Below are 20,257 nucleotides of genomic sequence, written 5' to 3'. Positions count from 1 at the left end.
CAAAATTTTTCTTGGGCCCCCCCATGCAATTTCCCTCTCCACCTACTCTGAGACGTACAATAAATAGCAGCTAGACCTAAAATCAGTTTTCTGTATCAGATCAGGCAGCAATTGCGATTGGTTGCCAGCAGTTACAGCATATCATTACTGCTTACTGACTAGTTGCTAGAGGTTACTGCACACGTTACGGCTCACTGATTAGTTGCTAGAGGTTACAGCACATCACCTCCTCACAGCAGGGGAGCATGATATACATAGGAATGACACCTTTATTTACATATCAATGCCGCCAGCCGCAGCTATTTACTTAGTATTGTCGCCGCTATTTACATATGAATGCCGGTTATTTATATGTAAACACAGGGTCTGCAGGTGAGTCACTTGCACACAACAATAGGGCAGAGCTGGGCAGCATTAGTAGCAGCACTTCACACTGAGATATTGGGACACAGCACAGGAATAAAACTTCAAGGGACGAGGGAATTTAATCCTGGATAGTTGGCAAGTATGAGCAGGGCTGGTGCAAGGATTTTTGACACCCTAGGCGTAACCTCATTTTGCCGCCCCATCGGCTACACCCCTGACTCCACCCCCTTTACCCTGACCATGTGACAGAAGGCGCCACTATAAAGGAAGCATCAGCTCTGCTTCCTCTAGCGCTGGCTCCAGTGTTGCGCTGCACCTCTAATTACACTACCGGTCAGACTGAGTTAGTTACATGCCACAGCCTGCAGAGCATGCAAACCTGGAGGGAAAGCAGCGGCCGGGTGCCCCTAGGCAGCATTACGCCCTAGGCGGCTGCCTAGTCTGCCTAGTGGTAGCACCGGCCCTGAGCATGAGGCAGCTGTTTTGGGCCCCACAACAATGACAGGGCCCAGGGCAGCTGCCCCTTTTGCCCTGCCTTAAAGACGGCCCTGGGACTATAAACTGAAGGATCTATGAATAAATGGTTGTGGAGCAAATTATTTGAGTTTCCGTTATATCTAATGGGGAAATTTGCTTTGAAATATAAGTGCTTTGGATTACAAGCATGCTTCCGGGAACGAATTCTGCGCTCGCAATCCAACGTTCTCCTGTATGCAAAATTTGAATGCCCATAATCCAAGCGCGGGTACGCTTTAAGTGCCCACCCCCAGAAACCCCTCGCGTTTTCTATTCGGTTATATAACGCAAAGTCCACCATACTAAAATAACATGGACATGCTCTTTTCGTTTCTTTTTCTTTTTTCTTTTTTTTTTTTTTTAAATTACACTTACCCATTCTACTTCAGACGCGGGGCGAACGTAGAAGCTTGTTTCCGCGGGGAGGCTATTGGATCGGTTCCAGAAAACACTTCAGCACTTGTTTGTTTGAAATCATTAAACTCTACACTCTCCCTGTAAACTTTCATGTTCCTGCGGAGGATAAGGGGAGGTTTTGCCTTTAGCGATGTGCTGAGAGAACGCCTTGCTGTATTGACAGCGAACGAACAAAAAAATAAAAAAAAAAATAAAAAAAAATTCTAATTACAATTGCTACCAAACGCATTAAAGTGATTAACGGACGGGGTGTCACTCGGCGTTCTATTACGTTGACCTATTTGAAATGCTCTTCAAATACCCTTATTTGATTTGCTTTAAATTCCATCCTGGATCGAGGCCAAGAGCTCGATTTTATGATGTAATTTTATGATCTTGTGTATTTTTTACAGCCCGAGACCTGCCAGTTTTTTTTTTTTTTTTTTCGCCTGACCTTGAATGCCATCTGATATTTATACACAATTAATATATTCACCTCTACAGCCTATCCCCCCCCCCCCACCCGTAGTCCCCGCAGTGCCGCGTCCGCAATGACAGATTAATCCTAAGGGTGTCACAGAGGTACTTCACAACAAAAAAAAAAAGAAGCATCGTCCAATGGGCACGGCGGACCCATCACGCTCTTAATGTCATCACAATGTTCGGAATCAAATATCGGGCCGGCGCCATTATGAAAATGATTAGGAGAGACTTAAAAGCGCTCCCCCTTTTGCTATTAATTCAGCGGCGTGATGCGTTTATAATAGCCCTATAAGGATTTTAGATTTTTTCTTTTTCCGCCATCATCCTCATTTGATGCTAAATAGACTACCTACAAGATGAGCGAGATCATTTCCGTCTTCCCGAAGACCTCTATAAAGCTTGGATGGAGTAGAAGCGTCTGTATTACAAAACACAATTCTAAATTATGCATGGGGGGAAGATGTAAAATAAATCTGCAAGGACATGCTAATGGCTTATTACTTGGCATTCCTAAAACATTAGCCAAATATCACAAAAGCTGCATTGTATTATAGCGCTAAACCATTCCGCCATCAAAGAGGCCCTGTCTCCAGGCCATTAGTTTCAGCAAAACTCTTCCAAAAAATGATTATAGGTGCATGCGGTGGAGGTGCGTCCATAAGGGTGCACGGGGCGCCGCCCCCTCTCTCCAGCCACCCCCTCCATGCCCAATGGATAGATTTATACATTGAATGAAGATATCCATGGCCACCGCTGCCACCTCCTATTTAAAGAGGAAGTAAACCCTGATGAGTTTACTTCCTCTTTCATTCCCTGCAAAGGTAAAGCATAATGGACTACTATGCATCGCATCGCATCACATCACATAATAGTCCATTATGCCATTATGTGTCACTTACCTGACACAGGAGCCAGGGAAGTCACCGCTGTCCCCTGTAGTCCGGCGCATCCATCTTCTCGGTGGGGTCTCGCAGCTCCGCCGCTGTCATTCGGCGAAGCCGTCACTCCTGTGCATGCGCACGGGAGCCGACACGCGCGGCATCTCCGTCATTGAAGATGCCGCGCTCAGTGCGCCTGCGCGCCGCTGTCTACGGCGCATGCGCCGTAGACAGCGGTGCCTGTCTTCAGGTAAATATCTCCTAAACCGTATAGGTTTAGGAGATATTTCTTGGACCTACAGGTAAGCCTTAATCTAGGCTTACCTGTAGGTCAGAGTGTGTTGTAAGGGTTTACAACCACTTAAAGCTTCTGGCCCTTTTTCAGGCGCCTGAATTACAGTGACAGGTGTATTTTTTTTTTTTAAGCACCCGATTAGGGTCATAGGCTCTAATAGGTGTCAAAAAAGGTAAACATGCTTGGCACTCGCAGTTCACTCAGCTGTGTTAGGAAAGTGTTCACTTTCCTAACACTGAACCACCTCTCCTCACCAATTACCTGTCACCTGATTGGCTGAAACGACAGGCACCGCTATTGGACGCCAACCAGGATGATCAGACGGGAGATGAGGATGGCAGGAGATGCATGAAGGACCCCGCTCGTCACCAGCTGCCCCACCATGACAGGGTACATGCCGGGCAGACGGTGAGCAGACGGGGGGCACACTGGTGGCATTCAAGGGCACACTGGCAGCATTTAATGGGCACACTGGCAGTGTATGATGGGCACACTGACCGTGTTTGATGGGCACACTGGCAGCGTATGATGGCACAGTGGCATGATTTGATAGCACAGTTGCAGTGTTTGATGGGCACAGTGGCATCGCTTGATGGGCACAAGAAGAAAGGATGTTAGGAAAAGAAAGACGAAAGTAAGGAATTCAGAGAAAGAATGAGAGATTGAACGAGAAGGGGCAGATACATGTATGGAGGAAGGAATGAAGGAAGAAATTAAGAAAAAGAATGAGGGACTGAATGAGGAAGGACAGAGACAGACATGATGAAAGGAAGGGGGGAAGGAAGGTAGGAAGAAAGAATGCGAGGAAAAGAAAGATGAAGGGAAGGAATTCAGAGAATGAATGAGAGACTGAACGAGGAAGGGCAGAGACATATATGGAGGAAGGAATGAAGGAAGAAATTAAGAAAAAGAATAATGGACTGAATGAGGAAGGACAGAGACAGACATGATGAAAGGAAGGGGGGAAGGAAGGTAGGAAGGAAGAAAGAATGCGAGGAAAAGAAAGAAGAAAGGAAGAAATTCAGAGAATGAATGAGAGACTGAACGAGGAAGGGCAGAGACATATATGGAGGAAGGAATGAAGGAAGAAATTAAGAAAAAGAATGAGGGACTGAATGAGGAAGGACAGAGACAAATATGAAGAAAAGATTTGACACAGAGAGAAAAGATTTGACATAGAGAGAAAAGATTTGACATAGAAAAGATTTGACATAGAGAAAAGATTGGACATAAAGAGAAAAGATTGGACATAGAGAGAAGAGCTTGGACATAGAGAGAAAAGATTTGACATAGAGAGAAAAGATTTGACATAGAGAGAAAAGATTTGACATAGAGAGAAAAGATTCAACATAGCGAGAAAATATTCGACACAGAGAGAAAAGATTTAACATAAAGAGAAAAGATTCGACATAGAGAGAAGAGATTGGACATAGAGAGAAAAGATTCAACATAGAGAGAAAAGATTTGACATAGAGAGAAAAGATTCAACATAGAGAGAAAATATTTGACATAGAGAGAAAAGATTTGACATAGAGAGAAAAGATTTGACATAGAGAGAAAAGATTCGACATAGAGAGAAAAGATTTGACACAGAGAGAAAAGATTCGACATAGAGAGAAAAGATCTGACATAGAGAGAAAAGATTCAACATAGAGAGAAAAGATTCGACATAGAGAGAAAAGATTCAACATTATAGAGACAATAGCAAAAAAGGTTGAATGTGCCTAACCTAACTCTATTAGTCCAAGATTATTCTACATAGAGAGAAAAGATTCGACATGAAGATTCAACTAAACAGTCACCGCCAGTGGACATTTATGGTCAAATGCTCCACCCATAGGCTATAGAAGAATTCTAATGTTGGTTGACTAGTAATAATAATGAATAAATATAATTATTACAAAATTAGAATTCTACTACAGCTTGTAGGCGGAACATTTGACCGATAATGTACGATCGCGGAGTCGTACAGTTTAGCTGCTCCGTCGAATCTTCTTAGAACATCCGACAGACACCATAAGCCTTCAATGACAGATTCAACCTTAATTATTTTCAGTTTTTGAGACGAATGCATTTTTTAACAAAACTAAATAAATAAAAACGAATTTCGGGAGTAACTAAATAAATGTATTTTTCGGAAGAAAACGAAATTCCCGAAAACAAAATAATTCAGTGTGCACATGTCTAGTTTTCAATAGGTGTTCTGTCATTTTTTTCAGATTGCCAGTTAAAAAATTGTGCTACGTCAGTAAATTTTCCAAGTTTTTTCAGTAAAATGCAGTGGGAGAAGGGCAGCCCCCGACGAGGAAGGACAGAGAAAGAGATGGAGAAAGCAAAGAGGGAAGGAAGGAAGGAATAAAGAAGGGAGGGAAGGGAAGTAGGAAAAAAAGGCTAGGAAGGTTTCTTGGGAAATGGCCTTTTCTTCTGGAAAGTCCTTTGTGAAAGTGACATGGGCTAAATGTATACATCGGGAAAAGTCTAGTTACATTATTATCATGACAGTTTCTCTTTAATAGTCAGCCCTGTATTGCGCTCCTCTATTCTGAAGGACGGATGGGCTTGGAGTTGAACGCGTTGGATCCCGATGAGACATAAACCTAATGAATGCGGATTAGACAGGTGAGTCTCCCACGTCCGGTAGAATTTCTATTTCCCATTATTAGACAAATGTCAGAAGGAGCTCCTGTACATTTACTTGGAGAAATATGCACAACCACTGCGGTCTGACCTATTAAATATGCAAAATATATCTTAGTTGGATTAAAGGCAGATCACGTCCTGGAAGACGACTTGTCTCTTAAGCCGAGCTGTATCGTCTTTTCTCTGGAATAGAACATTTTCATCATGTCTGAGCATGTTTAATGTATTATGATGCTCTTGATTCGTGTTCGGATCAGAGGATGTCGCACTTCTAAAACCCAATATGTTGTCTCTACAACAAAACTGTGTTTTATCTCCAACAGGAATAATTAAATGGCAGCTAAGGAAAAAACAGGGGGAAATAGGGACCGGTGACACCCAGGCGTTCTCCTGGGGTGCAAAGCCCAAGTCTTACCGCAGGAAACCACAGAGAACGGATTATTTTCTCGCCAACTGTTACCAAACTGCCAGGTACCCGTAACTGGCTTGCACGCTTCTTGGCTTATATTTACGATACTGGCCCCTAACCACTTGCCACCCGCCTAACTGTAAATATACATCATTACTTTGACATTAAATACCGCGGTTATGGCTGCAGTTTGCTTCTTTTTTTTTTTTTTTTTCAGCGGTTTAAAGCGGAGCTCCACACTAAAGTGGACCTTCCGCTTATTGGAACCCCCCCCCCCCCCTCCGGCGCCACAATTGGCACCTTTCAGGAGGGAGGGGGGTGCAGGTACCTGTACAGTACAGGTATCTGCACCCACTTCCGGCGTAGATTCTGCAGAAGGTACGCCCCTTTCCACAGAATCTACTCCCCTTTCCGAAAGTCCCCCGCTGCCTGCTGGGAAACACATGGATCCCAGAGACAGCGGGGACCGTCCTTATTGTGCAGCGCGACTCGCGCATGCGCAGTAGGGAACCGGCAAATGAAGCCGCAAGGCTCCACTTCCTGATTCCCATACCCAAGATGGCGGCGGCGGCAGCACCCGAGAGACGATCGAGAGATCGGCTTCGGGTGCCGACATCGCGGGCGGGCTGGGCGGGTAAGTGTCATTATTTTAAAAGTCAGCAGCTGCAGTATTTGTAGCTGTTGGCTTTAAAAAAAAAAAAAAAAAAACAACGGCGGACTCCTGCTTTAAGGTTAGGTTAGGGTTATGATTGGGGTGGGAGTTTGGGTTAGGGATTCATATTTAAATTATTATTTATTTATTATTTGTTGATTTATTTTTTTGTTAGGGTGTTAATAATACTACTAATACTACTACTAGTAATAATAATAGTAAATGAATGAATAAATAAATGTAAAATAAATACACACATAAATAAAAATAATCATCTATAAATAATAAATACAATAAATTAATACTATGTAATAATAATAATAATGATTAAATAATAATAATAAAAAAATCCTAACATATAATAGATACTTTTTTATTATTATTATTATTATTATTATTATTATTATTATTATTATTATTAATACATGTTCTTATTATTATTTATATAATTATTATTTTTACTATTATTATTATTATGATAATTATTATTAATACATAAATTAAATAATAATAATAAATAAGCACCCTAACCCTAACACAAAATACATACTTTTTTATTATTATTATTTACATTATTATTATTATTATTATTATTATTAATAATAATAATAATAATAATAATAATAATAATAATAAATTCTTCTTCTTCTTCTTCTTCTTCTTCTTCTTCTTCTTCTTCTTATTATTATTATTATTATTATTATTATTATTATTATTATTATTATTATTATCAATAATAATAATCATTATTTATTTAATATATGTTTTAAGATTAGGGGTTAATTATTATAATTTAATATTACATAGTATTCATTTATTTTATTTATGTATTACTTATGATGATTTTAAGTTATTTGTGTATTTATTTAACATTGATTTATTCATATATTATTGCTATTTATTTATTTTTTTGTTAGGGTGTTAATAATATTACTAATACTACTACTAGTAATAATAATATTAGTAAATGAATAAATAAATGTAAAATAAATACACTAATAAATAAAAATAATCATCTATAGATAATAAATAAATACAATAAATTAATACTATTTAATAATAATAATGATGAAATAATAATAATAAATAAACACCCTAATCCTAACACATAATACATACTTTTTTATCATTATTATTTATATTATTATTATTATTATTATTATTATTATTAATACATTAATGAAATAATAATAATAATAATAATAAATAAAAACCCTAATCCTAACACAAAATACATACTTTTTTTTCCTTATTATTATTTATATTATTATTATTATTATTATTTGTACTATTATTATTATGATTATGATAATTAATATTAATACATTATTGAAATAATAATAAATAAACACCCTAACCCTAACACAAAATACATACTTTTTTATTATTATTATTTGCATTATTATTATTATTATTATTATTATTATTATTATTATTAATAATAATAATAATAATACATTTTTCTTCTTTTTCTTCTTCTTCTTCTTCTTCTTCTTCTTCTTCTTATTATTATTATTATTATTATTATTATTATTAATAATAATAATAATCATTATTTATTTAATATGTTTTAAGATTAGGGGTTAATTATTATAATTAAATATTAAATATTATTCATTTATTTTATTTATTTATTATTTATGATGATTTTTCATTATTTGTGTATTTGTTTAACATTTATTTATTCATATATTATTGCAATTTTTTTTATTTTTTTTTTACATCTTTTCATTTGAGTAGAAAATCGCACAGAAAAATCGCAAATTGCTTGTGTTTCCATTCATTTCCATGGAAATAAAAACACACCAAAAAATGTGCAAATCTGCCCAATTTGAGCTACAAAAAAGCTCCAGAGCTTTTACGAGCTTCAGGCGACTTGGAGTGGAGATGTGAACCATCTCCACAGAGAAGAATTGATTTTTTTCTCCTACAGCGTTTTGGATCTTCGAGCTACAGGCTACAAAACACTGAGGTGTGAATTGGGGTCTTAATGTTAGTTTCCATCTTTTTTTTGTTAAGCATCGGGCTTTCAGATAAAAGTGATCTCCACAGCGGATTCACAACGGGGATCACTTTTATAGGCAGCGGGAGAGGTGACCCTCCATGGAGAATAATTGATTGTTTTTCTCCTCCAGCGTTTTGGATCTTCGAGCTACAGGCTACAAAACGCTGAGGTGTGAATGGGGCCTTAATGTTAGCTTTCATTTTTATAAACTTTAAAGCGGTAGTAAACACCACTCGCTGACTGGTATCTACATGTAGGCTTATAATAAAGCTTGACTGAGGCTCACACTGAAACGCGTCAGTTTTTGGCTTTTTAATGCTCATATGCAGCCAATACATTTTGGTAACAAGGACTTTGGAGTTCTCTTCTCTCTTATATATTCTAATAAAGCTTACCTGAAGGTCCAAGGAATATCTCCTGAATGTGCATGCTGCGCCACGATTGTGGTTCCCATGCGCATGCGCAGGAGTGATGTCATTGCGGTGCGACCATTCAAACAGCCCGAACCTGTGAACCCGGAAGGAAGGAAGACCGGGTGAGGTTGGAAGCCCTGATGGCAGTGTGCTGCTGGAGAGCTTCGTTTTAAGGTGATGCCTCCTAGCGTTGTTCTAAGGTGACGCCTACTAGCGTTGTTTTAAGATGATGCCTACTAGCGTTGTTCTAAGGTGATGCCTACTAGCGTTGTTTTAAGGTGATGCCTACTAGCGTTGTTCTAAGGTGATGCCTACTAGCGTTGTTTTAAGGTGATGCCTACTAGCGTTGTTCTAAGGTGATGCCTACTAGCGTTGTTCTAAGGTGATGCCTACTAGCGTTGTTTTAAAGTGATGCCTACTAGCGTTGTTTTAAGATGATGCCTACTAGCGTTGTTTTAAGATGATGCCTACTAGCGTTGTTTTAAGATGATGCCTACTAGCGTTGTTCTAAGGTGATGCCTACTAGCGTTGTTCTAAGGTGATGCCTACTAGCGTTGTTTTAAAGTGATGCCTACTAGCGTTGTTTTAAGATGATGCCTACTAGCGTTGTTCTAAGGTGATGCCTACTAGCGTTGTTCTAAGGTGATGCCTACTAGCGTTGTTTTAAAGTGATGCCTACTAGCGTTGTTTTAAGATGATGCCTACTAGCGTTGTTCTAAGGTGATGCCTACTAGCGTTGTTTTAAGGTGATGCCTACTAGTGTTGTTCTAAGGTGATGCCTACTAGCGTTGTTTTAAGGTGATGCCTACTAGCGTTGTTCTAAGGTGATGCCTACTAGTGTTGTTTTAAGGTGATGCCTACTAGCGTTGTTTTAAAGTGATGCCTACTAGCGTTGTTTTAAGATGATGCCTACTAGCGTTGTTCTAAGGTGATGCCTACTAGCGTTGTTTTAAGGTGATGCCTACTAGCGTTGTTCTAAGGTGATGCCTACTAGTGTTGTTCTAAGGTGATGCCTACTAGCGTTGTTCTAAGGTGCTGCCTACTAGCGTTGTTTTAAGGTGATGCCTACTAGCGTTGTTTTAAGGTGAAGCCTACTAGCGTTGTTTTAAGGCGATGCCTACTAGCGTTGTTTTAAGGTGATGCCTACTAGTGTTGTTCTAAGGTGATGCCTACTAGCGTTGTTCTAAGGTGCTGCCTACTAGCGTTGTTTTAAGGTGATGCCTACTAGCGTTGTTTTAAGGTGATGCCTACTAGCGTTGTTTTAAGGTGATGCCTACTAGCGTTGTTCTAAGGTGATGCCTACTAGTGTTGTTCTAAGGTGATGCCTACTAGCGTTGTTTTAAGGTGATGCCTACTAGCGTTGTTCTAAGGTGATGCCTACTAGTGTTGTTTTAAGGTGATGCCTACTAGCGTTGTTTTAAAGTAATGCCTACTAGCGTTGTTTTAAGGTGATGCCTACTAGCGTTGTTCTAAGGTGATGCCTACTAGCGTTGTTTTAAGGTGATGCCTACTAGCGTTGTTTTAAGGTGATGCCTACTAGCGTTGTTTTAAGGTGATGGCTACTAGCGTTGTTCTAAGGTGATGCCTACTAGCATTGTTTTAAGGTGATGCCTACTAGCGTTGTTCTAAGGTGATGCCTACTAGCGTTGTTCTAAGGTGATGCCTACTAGCGTTGTTTTAAGGTGATGCCTACTAGCGTTGTTCTAAGGTGATGCCTACTAGCGTTGTTTTAAGGTGATGCCTACTAGCGTTGTTCTAAGGTGATGCCTACTAGCGTTGTTTTAAGGTGATGCCTACTAGCGTTGTTTTAAGGTGATGCCTACTAGCGTTGTTTTAAGCTGATGCCTACTAGCGTTGTTTTAAGGTGATGCCTACTAGCGTTGTTTTAAGCTGATGCCTACTAGCGTTGTTTTAAGCTGATGCCTACTAGCGTTGTTTTAAAATGATGCCTACTAGCGTTGTTCTAAGACGATGCCTACTAGCGTTGTTCTAAGGTGATGCCTACTAGCGTTGTTCTAAGACGATGCCTACTAGCGTTGTTCTAAGACGATGCCTACTAGCGTTGTACTAAGGTGATGCCTACTAGCACGTTATACCAGTTCTTTGCAGGGGGAAAGTTATACTTTTTATTTTTGAAAAGTTTATAACCGCTTTAAAAAAAATCCGTGTGTGGAAACCAAGAAGTTTAACGATTAGCAAGGTCGTCAGTGAAATAAGCGTTGGTCTTCTAGGTGACTTGTCACAGCAGTCTGTAATAATGTGAGACTTTTTTTTTAGAGTTGCGATTATTTGCATATCTAATTCTCACATCGCTACTTAGTCCATGGCGCCATTCACATTTCTTCCTTCTGATGATTTTCATTCTTTCCAAAGTGTTTCTAGATTGTGTTAATTGGGGGGGATCTGTGAATTACACCAATTCCAGCAATTAGGAAGAACTGCGATCCCTGAATAAAGCGCAATGGCGCCAAGATAAGAACTTTATTTCTATAGAAATAGTAGTATAGTATTATTATTATAATCATCAACTAGCCTTATGGAAGTGTCCATAGACATTTGTATTAATTAAAGAATGTAAAGTGATCAGCTCCCAAAGATTTTCAAGTAGCACCAACATCCCTTTGTATTTATAGAGAAATCCAGCCCCTAGTAGGGGGGAATGGATGGGACTTTATGGGTACTATTTATATAGTAATCAACAGGCATGTACTGGCCATCGGGACTACCGGGAGTTTCCAGGTTGGCCGATGGCTCAGTGGGCCACTCTAATGTAAGGGGGCTGCCGATGGGCAACTCTGATGTAAGGGAGCTGGTGATGGGACACTCTGATGTAAGGGGGCTGCCGATGGGACACTCTGATTTAAGGGAGCTGGTAATGGGACACTCTGATGTAAGGGGGTTGCTGATGGGACACTCTGATGTAAGGGGGTGCTGATGGGACACTCTGATGTAAGGGGGTGCTGATCGGACACTCTGATTTAAGGGGGCTGGTAATGGGACACTCTGATGTAAGGGGTGCTGATGGGACACTCTGATGTAAGGGGGTGCTGATGGGACACTCTGATGTAAGGGGGTGCTGATCGGACACTCTGATTTAAGGGGGCTGGTAATGGGACACTCTGATGTAAGGGGGTGCTGATGGGACACTCTGATGTAAGGGGGTGCTGATGGGACACTCTGATGTAAGGGGGTGCTGATGGGACACTCTGATGTAAGGGGGCTGGTAATGGGACACTCTGATGTAAGGGGGTGCTGATCGGGCACTCTGATGTAAGGGGGCTGTTAATGGGACACTCTGATGTAAGGGGTGCTGATGGGACACTCTGATGTAAGGGGGTGCTGATGGGACACTCTGATGTAAGGGGGTGCTGATCGGACACTCTGATGTAAGGGGGCTGTTAATGGGACACTCTGATGTAAGGGGGCTGGGGATGGGACACTCTGATGTAAGGGAGTGCTGATGGGACACTCAAAATGTAAGTGGGTCGGTCTGGATGAAGTCCAGGGCCAAATTTCTGTCCCAGTCCAGCCCTGGTAATCAACAACAGTTTGTAAGTAGAAAAATATATTTTTATTTAAACACTAATACATAAAAGAAGGAAGGTGTATACGGATACATTTCTTCTACACATGTATTGCAACCCAATTCATGTCTTATGTATATGCTCGACATTGATTTTAATTGTTCAAAATTTCCCTTGTTCTCTTTGTTTCCCCTTTTGTATTAATAAAGACATTTTGTTTTTGTTTAAAGGGATTGTAAAGTAAAAATTTTTTTTATTTTTTTAAAATAACAAACATGTTATACTTACCTCCACTGTGCAGCTCGTTTTGCACAGAGTGGCCCCGAACCTGCTCTTCTGGGGTCCCTCGGCAGCTGTCTCGGCTTCCTCCCGCAGGTACTTCTCATGTTCATGCGAGCTCCCACGTATGGTGAGAAGCACCTGCGGGGCGCGCTCCCGTGATACAGCCGGCGGCGATAGCGGCTCGCTGTATCACACGGCCCCGCCCCCCGGCGCTCCACGTCAGTGGATGTGATTGACAGCAGCGCGAGCCAATGACTGCGCTGCTTTCCATCCATCCACTCCAGCCAATCAGCGGCCAGGCTGAACGGTGAAGAGGACGGCGGGGGGGGGGGGCGAGCGCGGGATTTTCGAGGGCTGAGGTAAGTAAAACGGGAGGGCTGGGGGCGCCAGCACTGTCAGATGTTTTTTCACCTTAATGCATAGAAAAACATTTACCTTTACAACCCCTTTAATTTGTTACATACCATTTGTCTCAGCAACATTCTATTCCCATTCCTCTCTACTCTTTTTCTTTGCTGAACAGGATGAGGTGCATGATATTATAGCACCACTTAGATTATATCCTATAAAGTTATATACTTAATTCTTGGCATATTAGAAATGAAGGACGCATGGGTGTCCGCAGAACTTTTTTCGGGGGGGGGGGGGGGGGCATAATTTTAGGGTCACCCATGCGCCGCCCCTTTTCGACAATCTCATTATCACATTATCATGGTCAGAGACTGCAGACATAGTACAATCCCTAGGATAAGTAGTGGATAATGGCCGACAGACCCTCTTACCAGACCCAGCGAAACTACGGCAGTGATCCCTTCGGCTTGACGATCGCTCACTCCGGGTTCCCCGGGGGCGACTCTGGTCAGTAGTGTAGTATGTCTGTTCCCTGGCAGTGGCTCAGTCTTTTTCTCTCGGTGCTGGGCAGTGTGCCTCTCTCTGGTGGCGCTGAAAAGCATGGCTCTCTGGTAGCACGGGGTAGTGTAGCTCTCTCTGGCTTCTGCCCAGCACACTCCTCGTTCTTTTTCCTGTAGCGCTCTCTCCCTTACCTTTTTTTCCATGCTGCAGTCTCTCAATCTCTCTCTTGATCGAGCTGTAGCCTCCTCCCTGTAGAAAATGGGGCTGCCAATCTTTGGGACTACATGTCCCATGATGCTCTCCTCTCCTAGTCTCCTTTGATTGGCCCTCAGTTGTGGCCAATAGGAAAGGAACGGAGTGGGCAGGAAGCTGGGCGGGGAACATGGTGAGAGCCGTCGTCTCTTCTCCCTGACAGGAGAAAGGGAGGGTGACCGGGGGAAACCTCTGATAGCCCGCAGCTCGCCTTTTTCCTGTCACAGCGCCGCCGAGTTCTCTGCTGGACTGAGCAGGAAAAAGACCCCGCAGTCACACTACACTGATAGGGGGGCTTGACAGCACCTTGATGGTGTCACCCTTAGCCCTTGTACACACGGTCGGACATTCTGACAACCAAATCCATTGAATTTTGTCCGAAAACTGTTGCATACACACGGTCGGACAAAGTTGTCGGAAAATCCGATTGTACATAACGTGATGACGTTATTTTGTTACGACGGGACTACGTTCAGGCTAGTAGCCAATAGCTTTGGTCTAGGAATTTGAGCTGAGCATGCGTGGCACTTTGTCCGTCGGAGTAGGCTACACATGATCGGAGTATGTCCGATCGGAACAGTTTGTTGTAAAATTTTTCCAGCAAGTTGGAAAACTTGGTCCGTCGGATATTCCGACGGAAACAGTCCGATGCAGACCACACACAGTCGGAATATCCGACAAAACGGTCCGATAGGAAACATTCCGACGGAATCTTCAACCGTGTGTACAAGGGCTAATAGTGATGGAACTGTGCTGAATTTAAGATCTGATCCCCGAATCCAGGGGGGGGGGGGGCACTTGACCCCCCTTGCCCCTACCTGTGGACGCCCATGGAAGGACGTATGATGCATTCTCATCCCAAAAACCCCATGTAGCATTAAAAACAGGAACCTCAATGCGCCTGCCCAACGTTGTGGAAATTAGTGTACGCTATGCCCAATCAACTTCGCTTTGCGCTAATAAGCGCACATTTTTCAGCTCTTTTGAACAATGCCATTGAGCGCGCTCGTGATTACCAAGTAAAACAGACACAGTGGCTGTTATCACATCAGACTCTCCACAGACACTCCTGGGTAACAATGGAGCTCCGTTTATTTATAGGACTTTGAACAGGAGTAGCAAGAGGGGCTTTTTGTTTTTGTCCTTCAAACAGTAGGTGTTATACAAAACTCAACCAATGAAAACACACGTGTATATTCAAAAATGACTAGGGGAGTGCCTGGTCATGTCCGTGCAGAGCAGTGCCCACAATTTCCTGCTGTTTGTGCTTGAAAACTGTGCTTCTACAGTCAACAAAGAGACCCGCGTGTAGTGGGATTGATGCCTAAGAAATCGTGAACGCTGTTCCCGACCAGGCTTGCGCACACATTCCCACTTCTACCATTGGGGCAAATCCTTATTCTGCATTGTTGGGAGAACAATTCATAGCCGGATTATACTACCGTTCCTATGGCAAGAACATCTGCAGGGACACACTAAGGCCCTTCCACGTGGCGATTAGACACATAGAAAGACACAAATGTACATCCCTCCGGCAAAAGCAAATAGGTATCAAACCGATAATGTCTTGGCAGAGCGAACATATACTCACCTAACGAACAAATCTGTGCATAGCGCTGGTGGGCAAATCCTCGCAGGTGTAATGCTTCAGGCAGTGTGCTAGTAGTGATTGGAGTGGATCACAGCTTCGGACGTACATGCATACTATGTTGCTAATTGGTTACACCATATTGGCAAGTATAAGGTAAAGGTACAAAGGTATGTTGTGAGAATTGATTGGTTTTTATTTAGTGTGGTTATATACAGCCATAACCTAGGTATCAGGAGAATCTGATAGGCAGAAGCAGTTCAAAGGTATACAGTTTATACGGAACAGGTATACTTGCAGTGAGTAGAAATACGATGATGGGGACACTCAGTGCCTTCTTTAGAGATGTTCTGGTAGCCTTCGTGGAGAGAGGTTGGTGAGGCGTTCACCGGCCCAAACGAAGAGTAGTAAGTGGGGGCTCTGTCCTGCCCAAACGAAGACTAGTGAGTGGGGATTCTGTCCGGCCCAAACAAAGAGTAATCAGCGGGACTCTGTCTGGCCAAAATGAAGAGTAGGAATCGGGGCTCTGTCCGGCCCAAATGAAGAGTAGGAAGCGGGGCTCTGTCCGGCCCAAATGACGAGTGGAGAGAGGGGGCTCTGTCAGGCCCAAATGACGAGTGGAGAGAGGGGGCTCTGTCCGGCCCAAACGAAGAGTAGTGAGTGGGGGTTCTGTCTAGCCCAAACAAAGAGTAATAAGCGGGGCTCTGTCCGGCCCAAATGAAGAGTAGGAAGTGGGGGCTCTGTCTGGCACCAAATGAAGAGCAGTAAGTGGGGGCTCTGTCCTGCCCAAACGAAGAGTAGTGAATGGGGGTTCTGTCCAGCCCAAACAAAGAGTAATAAGTGGGGCTCTGTCCAGCCCAAATGAAGAGTAGGAAGCGGGGCTCTGTCTGGCCCAAATGAAGAGTAGGAAGCGGGGCTCTGTCTGGCCCAAATGAAGAGTAGGAAGCGGGGCTCTGTCTGGCCCAAATGAAGAGTAGGAAGCGGGGCTCTGTCTGGCCCAAATGAAGAGTAGGAAGCGGGGCTCTGTCCGTCCCAAATGAAGAGTAGGAAGCAGAGCTCTGTCCGGCCCAAATGAAGAGTAGGAAGCGGGGCTCTGTCCGGCCCAAATGAAGAGTAGGAAGCGGGGCTCTGTCCGGCCCAAATGAAGAGTAGGATGCGGGGCTCTGTCCGGCCCAAATGAAGAGTAGGAAGCGGGGCTCTGTCCGGCCCAAATGAAGAGTAGGAAGCGGGGCTCTGTCCGGCCCAAATGAAGAGTAGGAAGCGGGGCTCTGTCCGGCCCAAATGAAGAGTAGGAAGCGGGGCTCTGTCCAGCCCAAACAAAGAGTAATAAGTGGGACTCTGTCCGGCCCAAATGAAGAGTAGGAAGCGGGGCTCTGTCCGGCCCAAATGACGAGTGCAGAGAGGGGGCTCTGTCCGGCCCAAACGAAGAGTAGTGAGTGGGGGTTCTGTCCAGCCCAAACAAAGAGTAATAAGCGGGGCTCTGTCCGGCCCAAATGAAGAGTAAGAAGCGGGGCTCTGTCCGGCCCAAATGACGAGTGGAGAGAGGGGGCTCTGTCAGGCCCAAATGACGAGTGGAGAGAGGGGGCTCTGTCCGGCCCAAACGAAGAGTAGTGAGTGGGGGTTCTGTCTAGCCCAAACAAAGAGTAATAAGCGGGGCTCTGTCCGGCCCAAATGAAGAGTAGGAAGTGGGGGCTCTGTCTGGCACCAAATGAAGAGCAGTAAGTGGGGGCTCTGTCCTGCCCAAACGAAGAGTAGTGAATGGGGGTTCTGTCCAGCCCAAACAAAGAGTAATAAGCGGGGCTCTGTCCAGCCCAAATGAAGAGTAGGAAGCGGGGCTCTGTCTGGCCCAAATGAAGAGTAGGAAGCGGGGCTCTGTCTGGCCCAAATGAAGAGTAGGAAGCGGGGCTCTGTCTGGCCCAAATGAAGAGTAGGAAGCGGGGCTCTGTCTGGCCCAAATGAAGAGTAGGAAGCGGGGCTCTGTCCGGCCCAAATGAAGAGTAGGAAGCAGGGCTCTGTCCGGCCCAAATGAAGAGTAGGAAGCGGGGCTCTGTCCGGCCCAAATGAAGAGTAGGAAGCGGGGCTCTGTCCGGCCCAAATGAAGAGTAGGATGCGGGGCTCTGTCCGGCCCAAATGAAGAGTAGGAAGCGGGGCTCTGTCCGGCCCAAATGAAGAGTAGGAAGCGGGGCTCTGTCCGGCCCAAATGAAGAGTAGGAAGCGGGGCTCTGTCCGGCCCAAATGAAGAGTAGGAAGCGGGGCTCTGTCCAGCCCAAATGAAGAGTAGGAAGCGGGGCTCTGTCCAGCCCAAACAAAGAGTAATAAGCGGGGCTCTGTCCGGCCCAAATGAAGAGTAGGAAGCGGGGCTCTGTCCGGCCCAAATGACGAGTGGAGAGAGGGGGCTCTGTCCGGCCCAAACGAAGAGTAGTGAGTGGGGGTTCTGTCCAGCCCAAACAAAGAGTAATAAGCGGGGCTCTGTCCGGCCCAAATGAAGAGTAAGAAGTGGGGCTCTGTCTGGCCCAAATGAAGAGTAGGAAGCGGGGCTCTGTCCGGCCCAAATGAAGAGTAGGAAGCGGGGCTCTGTCCGGCCCAAATGAAGAGTAGGAAGCGGGGCTCTGTCCGGCCCAAATGAAGAGTAGGAAGCGGGGCTCTGTCCGGCCCAAATGAAGAGTAGGAAGCGGGGCTCTGTCCGGCCCTTGTAGTGCAAAGTGGATTTGCCTTTTCGTAAATAACCCCCATAATGTATCACATCCATAACTTTAGTCAACTGCTTTCCAAATCTTTAATATACGGCCTGATGTCTATTTTTTACATAGGAAGCGTCGGCTGCACATCTTTTCTTTTTACTTTAAAATATAATGTGAATAGAAAAAGGCCGTGCGACATAAAGGTAATACCCTAGTTCACCCATCTTTAGATTTTCTCTTTTTCCCATCATAACAACATATATTTTCAACAGAAGCTTTTAAGATTACTTCTCTTATTCAGAGGTCAAAAGACATCTTTACTTTTCTAAGTGAGAGAAAAATGTATATAGATAGTGATAATAAAAGTGCTACCTATCAATAAAATACATGTTCTTATCTGCACATCCTATAAAAAGAGGAAAGAACACGTTCGCAGATGTTTTTTTTTTTTTTTATAAGCATTGCAAACTTTACAATTATCTCACAACTTTTCAGAGACATTTTGTTAAAGGAACAAGCTTCACTTAAATCATTTCAGAAAAGTCTGTTTTCTATTTTGTGTTTGCCCGAAATAATGGCCAAGGCATGGCAAGCATGCATCCCTTCTTGTGCGTCCACCACACTCATTCTCTTTATTGGTAAACAAGAACCTGACAAGTGGACCTTTTTTCTGAATCCACTCTTCTACATTCGGTAAAGTGGCCTCTTCCACTTCTACAGAGGCCGGTCTTGGTCCTCAGTCTTCTGCCTTTACAATGCCAAAGGTCCTTCAAACTTACATTTAGTTTAATCTCTTTTAAGTGGATCTCCTTTTCAATTCTCTCATTTAAGAAAGGCAGGAAAAATACCCAGGGAAGCACCAAACAGACACCTGATACTTCTCCCTCTCCCTCAAGGACCATTGCAGCTCTCAGATAGGCCACTATTTTAGAGATAAGGCCTTTATCACTGCTGGAGATTGGCCTTGCCTCTAGAGAAAAGTAAACTGCCTAGAGACTTTTCTCCAACACACAAATGTTATCCTTTGTGACTTTGTGCTGCACCTTCCTGTTAAAGTGGTTGTAAACCCTTACAAATCACTTTGACCTACAGGTAAGCCTAGATTAAGGCTTACCTGTAGGTCCAAGAAATATCTTCCAAACCTATACTGTTTAGGAGATATTTGCCCGAAGATGGGCACCGCTGTCTACGGCGCATGCGCCGTAGACAGCGGCGCGCAGGCGCACTGAGCGTGGCATCCTTGATAACGAAGATGCCACGCAATGCCGCACGTCTCGGCTCCTGTGCGCATGCGTGGGAGTGACGTCATCGCGGCTTTGCCGAATGACAGCGGCGGAGCTGCGAGACCCCACTGAGAAGATGGATGCGCCGGACTACAGGGGACAGCGGTGACTTCGCTGGCTCCTGTGTCAGGTAGGTGACACATAATGGGCTACTATGCGATGCGATGCGATGCGATGCATAGTAGTCCATTATGCTTTACCTTTGCAGGGAATGAAAGAGGAAGTAAACTCATCAGGGTTTACTTCCTCTTTAAGGCAAGCAATGTATGTTGCTTAATGGAGGAAAGAAAAAGTAAGGAGATGAGGAGACACTGAACATGAGTTGGAGAGAAAAGAAAAATAAATATACTGTAAGAAGGAGGTGAAAGAGGTGAGGGAGAGAAGAGAAGAGGAAAAATGAGGTAAGGAAGAGAGGAAAGGTGAGGAGTAGAGAGGAGAGGAGAGAAAAAGAAACGGTGGTGGTGAGGAGGAGGTAAGAGAAGAGGAGAGGCGAAGCAAGGAGAAGAGGAGTGAAAAGAAGAGGAAAGTTGACAAGCATACACAGGAAAGGTGAGGAGGAAGAGAGAAGAGAAAAAAAAAAACAGGAATGGCGAGGAAGAGAATAGAGAAGAGGAGAGTGATGAAGAGGAAAGGTGAGGGGGAGAGGAAAAGACACAGGAAAGTAGAGGAGGAGGAGAGGAGAGAAGCAAGGAGAACTCAGGAGGAGAATAGTGGCAGACAGGGCTGGGACAAGGGGTCGGCA

Source organism: Lithobates pipiens, unplaced genomic scaffold (genome assembly GCF_037356315.1).
Source record: "Lithobates pipiens isolate NorthernLeopardFrog02 unplaced genomic scaffold, aLitPip1_a1.2 Scaffold_10, whole genome shotgun sequence".
Taxonomy (NCBI): domain Eukaryota; kingdom Metazoa; phylum Chordata; class Amphibia; order Anura; family Ranidae; genus Lithobates; species Lithobates pipiens.
This window is presented reverse-complemented; position numbering follows the sequence as displayed.